Source organism: Accipiter gentilis, chromosome 14, assembly GCF_929443795.1.
Source record: "Accipiter gentilis chromosome 14, bAccGen1.1, whole genome shotgun sequence".
NCBI lineage: Eukaryota > Metazoa > Chordata > Aves > Accipitriformes > Accipitridae > Astur > Astur gentilis.
In genome coordinates, this window is record NC_064893.1 from 17,515,969 (window position 1) to 17,529,019 (window position 13,051).

A 13,051-nucleotide genomic window follows, 5' to 3' on the forward strand; every position below is an offset into this window, starting at 1 on the left:
AATGGGGGTACATCTGTTCTGTTTGCGTTTGGAAGCGTCTCCTAGCGCCAGTGACTTTAAAAATTACTTTCTTTTAATAAAAGAGGTTTTGCAGGACTGCACTTTTTCAACGGGGGTACACATTGGTTCTGTTTATGTTCGCAAGCATCGCCTAGTGCCAGCGATGTTTAAAATGTTTTTTAATAAAAGAGATTTTGCAGGACTGCGCTTTTTTAGTAGGAAAAAGCAAGGGCTAGGCAAGTATGTGGCTTAGGAAAAGCTTATACTCTCTTTTTCACTTGCACAAGTAAGCTGTTCCGAGCTGCTGTCCGGTTTAACCTCCTGAGTTCGTAGCCCTTCCTTCCCTGTGACGAGAGAGGGAAACACAGGCGGAGGTGGTACCAAGAGGAAGGGGTGAAGGGTGCAGGCCAGGGATGGGAGGTGGGGCAAGAGCGCGGCGCTTTTTTCCTCCCCTTTTCCTTCTTTTCCTTCCTTTTTCCTTCCGTGCTTCGGCACAATAAGCGCTGGCACTCTCCCGAGGCGATTTGCTTTCAGCTTTGTTGCTGCGACAGCCAGCCTGAGGGACAGCTCGGTTGTTCTGCGAAGGGCGGGGGTAACAAACGCCAGCCCTGTCAAAGCTGGAGGCAGGGGATGGGACGGGACGGGATGGGATGGGGAGGAGGTCAAAGTGAGTGAAAACTGCTCTCTGCCAGCAGCTCCGCCTCGGTCTCAAGCCCTTCCCAGCTAACCGGGTGATCTCGAGAGCCCCCCCTCGGGGGCCGCTGGCAGGGAGGGTCAGAAGAGGGCGAGGCGGCAGCGAGGACCTTCCCGCCCCCTCGGAGCCCGGGAGCCCGAGCCCCAGCCCCTCCCCGCCCGCCCCCTCGGCCGGCTTCGGGCCGCGCTGCCCGGCGGGGCGGTGGCGGGGCGGTGCCGGCCCGGCGCCGGAAGGCGGGTTTGGTTCCGGGCCGCGCGGCGCCGTGGACTCGCTGTGGCGGCTGAAGCGGTTCGATGCCTTCCCCAAGACCCTGGAGGACTTTCGGGTCAAGACGTGCGGGGGCGCGCTGGGTGAGCGGGCGGGGTGAGGGCGGCCGGGGGCCGGCGGCGGGGGGGCCTTGCGGGCCGGCGCTCGGCAGCGGCTCGGGGCGGCGGCGGCGGCGGGCGGGCTGAGGCGGGACTGAGGCGAGGCGAGGCGGGCGCGACCGGCGGGGCTGACGGCGGTTCTCGTCTCCCCGGCAGTGACGGTTGTCAGCGGGCTCATCGTGGTGCTGCTTTTCTTGTCGGGGCTGCAGTACTACCTCACCAAGGAGGTGAGTGGCGGCGGCGGCGGCGGCGGCGGCGGCGGGGGCCCGGCCCCGCGATGCTGCTTCTGGCCGGGGCGGCCCTGCGGCCCGGGGCGGCCTGCCGTGCCTCCGCACCCCCGCCGAGCCGCCGCCTCCTCCGCCGCCTCCTGCGGGCTGCCCACGCGGCAGCTTCACCCGCCGCAGATGTGCGTGGGGTTTTTTTCTTTCTTTCTTTCTCCGAGCTGGCGGCCTTGAGGCCGGGAGCGGGCTGCCCTCCCCCGAAAGCCGCTTGGCGCCGAGGGTGGCTCGGGGCTTCCTGTAACGCGGCCGCAGGAGAGCGTCTCAAAGTCTCTTCTCGCTGCCTCTGCCGCCTACAAGCAGGCAATGCAAAGGAAAGCGAGGAGGCTCCTTGCGGGAGCCCCCGTCCCCACCCCAGGTTCTAAGGTTCCCGAGTTAGTAGCTTTCTTAAAACAAAGCGTTAGAAATGGCAAGCGCTTGGCTGCGGTGGGAGGCAGCAGCTCAGGTGTCTCTTGAATCCCAAGTCTTAAAAATCAGCCGAGGGAAAGCGGCCTTTTGATTGGCTTCCAAGTGAAACAGGACTCTGTTTTTCCTTTGTTCCTAGGTTCATCCGGAATTGTACGTTGACACATCAAGGGGAGAAAAACTGAAGATCAGTCTCGATGTTATTTTTCCACATCTGCCTTGTGCTTGTGAGTCAGCCTTCTGAATGTTGGGGACAATTTTCATACTTGCCGAGGGCCCGACAGGCTCGGTGTGCCCGCTGCTTCCGAGTGCTGCGCTGCTGCTTGGGCCACAGACAGGGAGGAACTGGTGACCCCTGGTGATTCCGCGGTGATTCCAGCCAGGCCCGCTGGGCACTCAAACCAGCACTTCCAGGCAGGCTGTATTATTTTTCGAGGTGATACGTGAGGCTAAGATACAAACCCCCTTACGTTTCTGTACGGTGTGGTGCTTTGTCAGAGAGCTGGGTCACACTGAAAAAGCTGGCACAGCGTTCGGTGTTCGGTGCTCGGGACTCGAGATTTGACTGTACTGTTGTTGAAACACTTTAGAGTGTTTCTCCTTGGGAAGTTACTTGGCGAGGCGCAACTTTTCTGTGGTTTTTGTACTTCAGTTCTGACCGTAACGCCAACGCCATGTGATAACCTTTCTCCCAAATTTTTAAAACCGGAGTGAGCGTTAATAGTCGGATTACCTTTTAACTAAATTCAAAACGAAGCTGCGGGGTGAAGTGACGGAAAATCTTGCAAGTCTTACTGCTTACCACTACTGTGCACGTTATCCGACCGTGCGCTAATCTTCCCTGGCTCTTGTTCTGTTGCGGTGATTCCTTTGGGTAATGCATTGGGCTTTAAACACAGTGAGTCTGGCTTCCTTGTGACCACCTGAGATATTGTTGGTCTTTGCCTTCCTCACGTTTAAAAGGGCACGGGAAGGCCAGAGAGTTTGGAAGCCCCTGGTGTTTTGTGCAGAGAAGCTGTCAGTCTTGTAAGAGAGCATGTAGCCAGCAAGTGCATCACGGTGCTTTGATACCAGGCCAAGACCACAGACCCTCTCAATCTTCTTTGTGAAAAGGGGTCACGAGGAAATGTGCTGATGGTGAAGGGGGAAGGGTGAGGAGGTAGAGGGAGGGAGGAGGCAGCTTTCAACCAATTTGAAGCTTAACTCCTGTACTCCTGGAAATGGTTATGGGCTTTGAGGGGTTTGGTTTTGGTTTCTTTTGCCTTAAGTGTATTACCTTTCAGGGTAACGCTTTCTGGGCAGCTGGAAGCCGTCCTTCTGGTACATCAAACCCAGCCCCGTGTTTGGAAGGGTCGTTCAGGGTGCTGCAACACGCGTTTTATTCCCTGTACGTCACTTGGCCCCAGCCATACACACTCTTCCGCTTTGGCACGCTCTTATCGCCCTCGCTGAAAGAGTCTGTATTTTCACTGGCTGAATGCTTCCTCAGCCTGCCACAGGCCGTAACAAATGTGTGTTTATAGACTACTTTCCTTGCTCACTGATTTCAGATTTGAGCATCGATGCCATGGACGTAGCAGGAGAGCAGCAGCTGGATGTAGAGCACAATCTGTTTAAACAACGTTTGGATAAAGCTGGCAACCGTGCGACTCCGGAGGCCGAGAGACACGGTAAGGTGCTATTCTGCCTTTCTTGGATGGATGCTCCTGTAGTCTTTCCATCACTGTGTGCCTGGTTTTGAGATTCACGGGAACAAGTGGCAGCTGAAGAGCATTTAAAGACCACAGACTTTTGAAGAGTTTATAGCACGCAGATCTATTAAAGTGACAGATTCAGGTGAACTGCTGTTATACTTGCTACTTTTGCGAGGCAAATCTTTGCCTAGTCCCTCTGAAATTCGGACAAGGACTCACGGATGCATTTCAGGAATAAAGCTGCTGCGTGAATGCTCTTTTACAACTAGGAATCGAGCAGCTGTTCTGGCAAAACTGGGCTTTGGTTGTATCTTTAAATCACAGTGGGCTGGCAAATGGGACAACCTGGTTAGAGGAAAGAGCCTCTCTCCAGGGAAGGCTCCAGTGACTCGACCCTTAGGCCCAAGCTTGCACCTTACTACATTTACTTTGCGTGTGTTAATGCCTGCCTAGATAAATATATTTTAGTTGGTTTATCGGTTACAGGTTGTAGTAAGTGGTCCTTGGCTACCTAAACCTCGCCTTTACGTTCGTTTCGTGTTATGACTCATCGTTGCGCTTCGAGGCAAACCAGAAGCGATTCTGGCAAAGTGTTGCAATCTAACAGTAATACTGTCCCGACTTTTCCTTTCCAAAAGACGAGCTCCTTATTACTTTTTCTGGGAGATGGTGTAGTTCTACGTGTCAGCATGAACTGAATTTGTTGATATTTATCACTCAGATTGAACTTTTCTGTTCTTGAAGTTGCAAGGCTAAACTAAGCCAAGAGCTGAACGATTGGTGGGTACGGGAGTTTCTCCTGCTGTCACGGGAATGTGGTGGTAGTGCTTTTACTGCTGTTTCGCTCAGCAGCCTCTCTGTGTTCAGAGGTTGTGGCGTTACAAACGTAATGCCTGGGGACAAAACCAGCTGTTCTGTATCTAATTCTCTGTTAAGGCATGTAGGCCTCCTGCCTTGCTTGTATTGCCAGTCTCCCTCCGTTGGCATTACTCCGTCGGAACCGGTTGCTCTGGCTCCTTGTATAATCAAGGGAGAGGGAGAAAAACTCGTAAGAAGCGAATGGTCTCACCTAGGAAAGGCATTTCCAAAGAGATCAGATGCATCGCAGGCAACAAGCAATTTCTTCTGCTGTCTGGAAGAAGCAGGCGGCTAGTTTGGTTTCCATCAGCCATGTTGCAGGTTAGATCAGAAGCATCCAGCCATCTTCATTAAACTCTATGATTATCAGTTTCTATTAGTGATACTGACTTCAGTCAGTTACTTAAATGGCAGCTGTAGCAGTATTGACCTTAAAATTAGTAAAGCATACCCAAATTTCATGGAGTAGTATCTGGAGGCTTTTCCTAGTCATAGTTATATTAAACTAGTTAATAGCTGAATGATTTCTGTGGTAGGTTGCATTCTGTGCTTGGATGTTGTCTTACTCCTTTCCATTGAGTGACGAGGAATGATTGAATTCTTTATTGGTGGTTCTTATCATTTCCTTCCTTTTAATGTGGACAGAGTTATCCAATTTCATGTATCATATGTGCATGCAAGTTGAGGACTGTGTTAATTGCAGGAAACCCTGCATGTAGAGTTCTATGTACTGCAGTTTCTTTCTAGTATCCAAACTGTGTGCATCACCTCTGGGTTTATCTCTCTGAGACAACTCAACAGGCAGCTGCTGATTCCATTTAAAAAGCTGTTACTGGTTGCTGTGTCTTGAAAGACTCCATGCGTCGTGCAGGTGTTCTTGTTGAAGGGGTGGGAATCATGGCTTTGACGAAGCGTAGCGATTGTTTAGCTCTATGCTTCCCGATGCTGTCTTTGAGTGTAATTACGAGATTAAAAGCCATACCACGTTTTGAACAATGAATTCTTAAGTGTGCTTTCAGCTGCTTTGAATGTTGCAAGCTTTAGAAAGTAAGTCTCACACAGTTGTTTACTAATGGGGATATTTTCCTAAGAGTTCTTATTTTCTTGAGGGTAGTTGCCATAAAGTATGTGATTAAAGAAGTAAGGCTAATGACTGATTTTCATGCATATTTCATACTTTTCCATTAAAATCTCTTTTTTTCTGTGGCTAGTACAAAATACAGACGTGTTTAATACTCGCTTCCGTCTGCCTGTTATACCTCCCAGTCTCAACAAACAGGGCCCTGGCAATGTTCTATCCCCTCAGCAGTGTCTGTCTATGTACCTTATCCCCTTCCCCAGCATTAGTGATGCAAGGAGCCACCTTTTCAAGGCTTATAGAGGGTAGTGCAGCAGCGCCTGGATAGTGAGCCTTAGAGGGCTTTTGTAACGCAAGGGACCTGGTCCTGCCCTTCAGGGTTTGTGTGTTGAAACAGACTGGTTTTAAGGGGGCCTCTTATTGTAAGAGCCAGTGGTTTTGTCCCCGTTCAGCCTTCTGCATGTAAGACCATGAAATTCCATGAGTTCGTGCCCCAGCCATACTGTGGCTGCACATGCAACACACAACGTGGCACAGACATTGTCAGAATTGTTAAGTCACGAAGAAGGTAGAAATTCCTTGGAGACTTCTAGTGAGCAGAGGTTAACGCGTGTGCCTTGTCAGCATTGTCATCTTGGAGGACTGGGTGCTGATTTTCCACTTGGGAGACTCTTCCTCTGATCTTGTTTCACAGCAATGTAGAACCGTGTTCGCTACATGTCTTGGGACAGGATTCTGCGTTGTGCACTGCCGACTGCCGTTGACTGCTATTGAAAATTTTGCTTGTGTAACAGGTCCTGTTACGATTGTCGCCATTTACTGTGCGACATTGTCTGAAGTAGACAATGTTTTAACAAAGCCTTTGGGCAAGTAACGTCTGCTCAGCGCTCCAGGGAGGCTTACAGATAGCCAGTTCTTGCTCCGGAGGGTGCGTTTGAGATGACAAATGGCACTCTGCTTCTTGGTCTTACTCCGCACCTCAACAGGCTCTGCGCGTACCGTTTCAGGTGGGCTTTGGGTGCAGGACGCGCAGCTTCCGAGACAGAACCGTTGCATTCGTGTGTAGAACAGTTGTTGCGCACAGAACGGAACAAGAGTACAAGAGAGTGTTTCTAGTCACGCCTCGTTGCTTTGCATCCTCTTTTGTCTTAGAGCTGGGGAAAGAAGAAGAAAAAGTGTTTGATCCAAGTTCTTTGGATGCGGATCGCTGCGAGAGCTCTTACGGGGCAGAGTCGGAGGCCGTGCGGTAACCTTTACACCTTTTTGTATCTTCTTAGCGCTTGAATTAATACAGTTGTGTTGCATGCGTGTTTTTTTCCAAAGTGTCTACGAAGGTCTGTGCAGTGAAATCCTCCTGGGCCCGTGTTCAGAGAATGATGAGAACCGCTGTGGTTTTGGTCTGCCTTTGGAAGCTGCGCTCACGATTGTTAAGACCGTGCAGAGTTAGGTTGTCTATAGTTTGTGCACGTGCCTGTTTAAGGGCAGCGCAAATTGCGCTGCCTTTGCAGCAGCACGAAGGCTGTATCTCATCAAACGGAATCTTTTCTGGGGTTATTTGGTGTCCAGAGGGGAGCTGTGTAAATTATTTCACCGTTACGTGAGCCGTCTTGGAATGAAACCTGGTTATGGCTTTGCCTTCTCACTTCTGCTGCAGGCTTTGCATCCTTACGGGAGCAAAGACCAGGCATTTATCGCTCGCACAAACAACGGGTGTCACTTGGTATTTCTCATTCCTCCTACCTGCAAAGAATTCTTCTGTAAGAATGGGTCCGTGGTAGCCCCTAGGTTCTGGACCATCCCTCGCTATCATTGTCTCTGTAGTGACTTGGTCTGTCCCGTCTGTCAAGTTGCGTCCTTCCGCAGAGGTGTTTCCATCTTGAGGGAGTCATGATTCCAGGCTTCAGCTTTTTCTTTGGTCCAGAAAAAAACCACAGAAGCAAAGAAAGAAAACTCAGTCTCCATCAGTCGAGGACACCGTTTCAGTGTGGAGGAGATCCAAATCCTCTGGCGGATCGCCTGTACAGTATTCCTTCCATAGAGGGTGTTTAGTGTGAGCTCCTTCTTAACTTCTGTCCCAAAGTAGCGTCTGCCGGGGAATTAACCGTTTTCATCCCCAAACTGAATACCGGAGGCTGAGATTCTTATTTCATCCTCGGCGTCGCCGAGGACTTTCCTTTTTACGCTGGTAAACTCCTTTCGGAGTTTGGTTGTCTCGGTGCTGAAAGACGCAAGGTCTCACCCGTATCTGTGCAGACAGACAAGTTGTTTTCCAGTTGTATCAAGCTCGTTTTGGAGACCACAAACGTGACGTTTCCGTTTGTCACTGGGCTATAATCCGTCAGAGCTCAGGTCGTACCACCAGTTGCTGGGAATGCCTAACGTTTGTCAGGCGGCCACCTGGAAGCTCTCCGTACCTTCCATAGCTTCTCCAGACCACGAAACATGCTGTTGTAGAAGCCCCGCCAGGGCTGTAGCGTGTGGCAAAGTGGATGGAAACTGCTGTGTGAAGGATTCGGAGGCCCATCTCTGAGGAGGTGTAAGTCTATGACAGTTGTTGGTTAGTCATGCAGAGGGTTGAATATACGTGAACAGTCTTCCGAAACAAACAAAAAAGGAGGTTACTTAACCTCCTCTGAGGTATGTCGTCCAAACGTACGTTTCTCCTGCCCCCCACCCCATCCTTCCAGGTATTCGCCTTTGTTGGGATCTTGCAGCAGAAGGAACAAAACAGCCTCGTGGTACGCTGCCTTCTCTGCGCATCAGGTGTGACAAAAGAAGCACAGGACCGATTAAGAACAAAAGCTTGTTACCCAGCTTTGACTGTTAACACGTTGTGAATGTAAACCTCGAGTGCGCTTCTGGATAGCTTTGGTTGCTCCTTCTGTTCCCTTGAGAAGTGGGAAAGGGTCTAAATATAACCAGCATTGTTATCTGGCGTGCTGCTTTAGAGCTCACTTCACATATAGGGGCATGCCACTGTGTTTTTCCTTTTAGTGGTTAATTCCTGCATTTTTGTTTCTCTGTTGCGCTTTAAATGGTTGCTTGTCCATATCTTAGCCCTTTGGCTAGCTAGGGAGTCATTTTATATGGCCTAGAAAGCACACTGGCAAAGCTGTTGCTCTTCCCCTTCTTGGTACGAGTTTTAAGCGCTGCTCTGTCTGAATCTGTGTGTCTTTTCCTTGAAAGGATCGGAGTATTTCTCTCTTCTCTCCTGCTCTGCTCGGTTTAGCAGTGCACGCTGTTGAGAGTCGGTGTTGCCCTATCCTTCCCCCCCCCGCCCCGCCCCCAAGCCGTTTTAACTAGAGAGCTAAGTAATTTCTGTTACTTGCTGTGCCCATAAATCTCCTTTGGGAGGAGCTGTTGATCTAGGCTGGGAGCTGAGACGATTTCCTGAAAGCTGAAAGGAGAGCCATGCCAGGTCACTCTTCTGTGGTAGAGGAGGTCACCAGATGGAAAAGGTTGAGAATCTTTGTCTTAAACGATTTTAACATATCCGTGTTGGAGATAATGTGTTGGGGGATTATTAGTTGCTCTGTGCAGATAATGTAGTTGTGGAGGACGTGGTGACGTGTTGGAGCGACTTCTGCCTGTTGAAGTCGGATGGGGTGATGATCTCGCTTAATCTCATTAGTACAGCAGGCTAGAGAATTTCTCCTGGGAATTCATGCACCAAGCCTGCTAATCTCAGAATACTCAGTAGGAGTTTTTCCGAGGGTTCGTAAGCCATTGGACTTTTTTAAAGGTACTCATAGAATCGTAGAATAGTTTGGGTTGGAAGAGACCTTTAAAGGTCGTGTAGTCCACCCGGCCCGCCCCCTTCCCCGCAGTGAGCGGGGGGAGGGGAACATCTTCAACTAGATCAGGTTGCTCAGAGCCCCGTCCAACGTAACCTTGAATGTTTCCGGGGACGGGGCATCTACCACCTCTCCGGGCAACCTGTTCCAGGGTTTCACCACCACCATCATCGTAAAAAGTTTCTTCCTTGTATCTGGTCTGAATCTACCCTCTTTTAGCTTAAAACCATTACACCGTGTCCTGTCACAACAGGCCCTGCTAAAACGTTTGTCCCCATCTTTCTTATAAGCCCCCTTTAAGTACTGGAAGGCCGTGACAAGGTCTCCCCAGAGCCTTCTCTTCTCGAGGCTGAACAACCCCAACTCTCTCGGCCTTTCCTCACAGCAGAGGTGTTCCATCCCTCTGATCGTTTTTGTGGCCCTCCTCTGGACCCACTCCCGCAGGTCCACGTCTGTCTTGTAGTGAGGACCCCGGAGCTGGACGCAGTGCTGCAGGTGGGCTCTCACCAGAGCGGAGTAGAGGGGCAGAATCACCTCCCTCGACCTGCTGGCCGTGCTTCGTTTGATACAGCCTGGGCGTACGGTTGGCTTTCTGGGCTGTGAGTGCACATTGCTGGCTTTTCATCCGCCAGCACCCCCAAGCCCTTCTCCGCAGGGCTGGTCTCAATCCCTTCATCCTGCAGCCTGTATTGATAGCGGGGGTTGCCCCGCCCCAGGTGCAGGACCTGGCACTTGGCCTTGTTGAACCTCATGAGGTTCACATGGGCCCACTTCTCGAGTGTGTCCAGGTCCCTCTGGATGGCATCCCATCCCTCAGGCGTGTCAGCTGCACCGCTCAGCTTGGCGTCATCTGCAAACTTGCTGAGGGCGCACTCGATCCCCCTGTCGATGTCGTTGATGAAGATATTAAGCAGGATTGGTCCCAGTACGGACCCCTGAGGGACACCGCTTGTCACCGATCTCCATCTGGACATTGAGCCGTTGACCACTACCCTCTGGATGAGACCATCCAGCCAATTCCTCGTCCATCCAACAGTTCACCCATCAAATCCGTATCTCTCCCAATTTAGAGAGAAGGACGTTGCGGGGGACCGTGTCAAAGGCCTTACAGAAGTCCAGATAGACGACGTTTGTAGCTCTTCCCTGGTCCGCTGGTGTAGTCGTTCCATCATAGAAGGCCGCTAGGTTGGCCAGGCAGGACTTGCCCTTGGTGAAGCCGTGCTGGCTGCCTCGACTCACCTCCCCGTCCAACACGTGCCTTAGCATAGCTTCTAGGAGGATCTGTTCCATGACCTTCCCAGGCCCAGAGGGAGGTGAGGCTGACCAGTCGGTAGTTCTCAGGGTCCTCCTTTCTACCTTTTTTAAAAATGGGTGTCATGCTTCCCTTTTTCCAGTCACCAGGGACTTCACCCGACTGCCGTGACTTTCCAAAGATCGTGGAGAGCGGCTTGGCAACTCCATCAGCCAGTTCCCTCAGGACTCTGGGATCTGCATCTCGTCAGGTCCCATGGACGTATGTATGTTCAGGTTCCTCAGGTGGTCACGAACCTGGTCTTCTCTTACAGTGGGAGGGCCTTTGCTGCCCTAGTCTCCGTCTTGCGGTCCACCCACTGGAGAGGTGTGGGAAGAGAGGCTGCCCGTGAAGACTGAGGCAAAAAAGTTGTTGAGTACCTCGGCCTTCTCCTTGTCCCTTGTAACCAGTTTGCCAGTCTTGCTCATCGGGGGGGAGGGAAGTGTACGCGTTCTTTGACCTTCCTTTTCGGGCCGACACACCTGTAGAAGCCCTTCTTGTTATTCTTTGCGTCCCTTGCCAGGTTCAGTTCCAGCCACGCCTTGGCCTTCCTGGTCAGATAGCTTATTGGGGATAATCATGTCATTTTAGGGATAATGTCAATAGGGGAACGTAATGTCATTTTTTACAGAAACCCAGTTGATTTGCTCTAAGAATAGGACTGGTATGGGCAAGGGTTAGAAGAACGGCAGGGTGCAGGAGAATGCTGCAGGGTGATCTTCGTTTATATCAAGATGGGCAATCTGTGTCCTTCTGCAGCCCTGGCACTCTCCTGCCTTTATGTATCACTTCCGTTTTTCTCACGCTTGCATATCCGTATGGCTTTCTCCTACCGGTGCTGTCTCCTGAAGCATGCTTGGGTGGACTACATTTTGGTGGAAGATGACGTGGACTTGGGGTTGAGGTCGAGAGGAGCAGCTTGTGCCGTTACTTGCCAGCAGAGACCGAAACAGTCCGGCCTGGGCACTGATGCGTCACTCATTCTTTGGGCTAGCTGGGGCTTTAACTGATAGCCTGTAGGAAAAATAGACTCGATCCTGATGGTGCTTTTCTTATGACCCTTTGTAAGTACTGTCAGGCCCCCCACAAGTGAGTGGGCAGGGCTACACTGATACGGCTCACTGAACTTGTGTTTTAGTAGCCTTTCCTGTGCCTCGCTAACGAAACGACGTTTGCTGTGTTTGTTTCCTGCTAGGTGGTAAGGACTAACCCGTTTTCAGTTACACGACATGAGAAGATAGCCAAGGGGCTACTGGGAGACCAGGGCCTGCCTGGTGTGTTTGCGCTATATGAACTTTTGCCCATGGTGGTGAAGCTGAGAGAGAAACACAGGTAAGAGACGTGTCAATCTATATCATCACCCTCCACTGACTTTTGCCGTTTTGCATAGCTTAAGACTCCATCCTCGCTTAGACGCGACAGTGCAAATGCCTGAAAGCCATCCAAGCCCCTTTCCAGTGGGTGGAGGGGAAGAGGCACTCCCAGATGCCCTCCGTCTCCATGTGAACATCTGAAAGGGATTGGGGTTCTTCTGGTACTACCTGAAGCGTTTTAATCCAGCTAGCCATTTGAGGACGATTCTTGGAGCAGAGCACCTTCATTTTCCTGCTGAACTGCTGGAGTAGGTCCACAGTGCGGGCAGACACAACCGTCACAGGGGGAAGGGGGTTCAATCCGTTATCTGTAGCAACGGAACTGCAGGCGCTGAGGCTTCCCGGTGAAAACACCCTTAAGGTATAACTTGATGGCTTCAGCGGTATGCTCGGCTCACTTGCCAGAGCTGAGCACCGTGTACTTTACTCGCATAAATCTTACAGGCATTTTGCCCTGAACGCCTGCGAAGATTCACCTCCTCCGGGAGACCAGGGCGTACCAGACCCTTAAAGGCACGTGGAAGAGGAGCCTGGCGACTGCTGCTACTGCCAGTACCGCTGTCAAGGGATGCGCTAGGGTTCAGGAGCTGGGTTGTACACTCTTGCACTGATAAGCACAGCGTGGACGCTTGTTTTAGGTCTCGGACTCGGCCCGATACTGGGATCGTGATCAGCACAGCATAGCAATAGGAGACTAACGGTTGCCCGAAGGCTGTAAGCTCTGGCGCTGCCTCAGATCCCTGGAGGCGAGGCAAGAGGAGTAACGGTACCTCCACTCGCCGAAGCAGCGGGTTCGCTAGATGTTTGACTGCACCAAGGGGTGGAGTGTGACTGTTCGCTCAGCTCCTGCTCAGATTTGGGCTAGCCCAGCTCACGCTAAGGCCCGATGTATGCTGGGAGCAGCGCCTTTGGGTTGAAGGGGGAGCACCAGGTAGGCAGCACAGGTGGCCAGGAAGAGCTAAAGGGCCATGATGCAGCCATTAGCACCTGCAGCTGGCTGTCTCCTGCAGCCCCCATCTTTGCCTGGCAGTATTGTCAGAATCTGCTGACTTTTGGAAATGGTATAGACCAGACTTCCAAGCTGGAAGGTATAAAACAGCAGCTGAGCCAAAAAGCCTTTGAAGGAGATTCAACAGCAGCTGGACTGCTGGGGCTTTTGTGCTTCACAGTGTGATACAGGGGACGCCCGCGCGGTGACGGAGGAGGAAGGATGAGCACTCT

At 51.6% G+C, this 13,051-nt stretch overlaps 1 protein-coding gene across 2 annotated transcripts in view; it reads left to right on the forward strand.

Moving 5' to 3' along the window:
* The first annotated feature begins 1,570 nt into the window (after nucleotides 1-1,570).
* LOC126045901 (centrosome-associated protein CEP250-like) overlaps nucleotides 1,571-13,051 on the forward strand; it is a 53,200-nt gene continuing 41,719 nt past the window's right edge. The window contains exon 1 of one of the 2 annotated variants that reach the window (XM_049817568.1): nucleotides 1,571-1,969. The gene's annotated coding sequence lies outside the window, so the exon portion shown is untranslated. The remainder of the gene's footprint in view (nucleotides 1,970-13,051) is intronic. The other variant, XM_049817569.1, reaches the window with a different exon arrangement.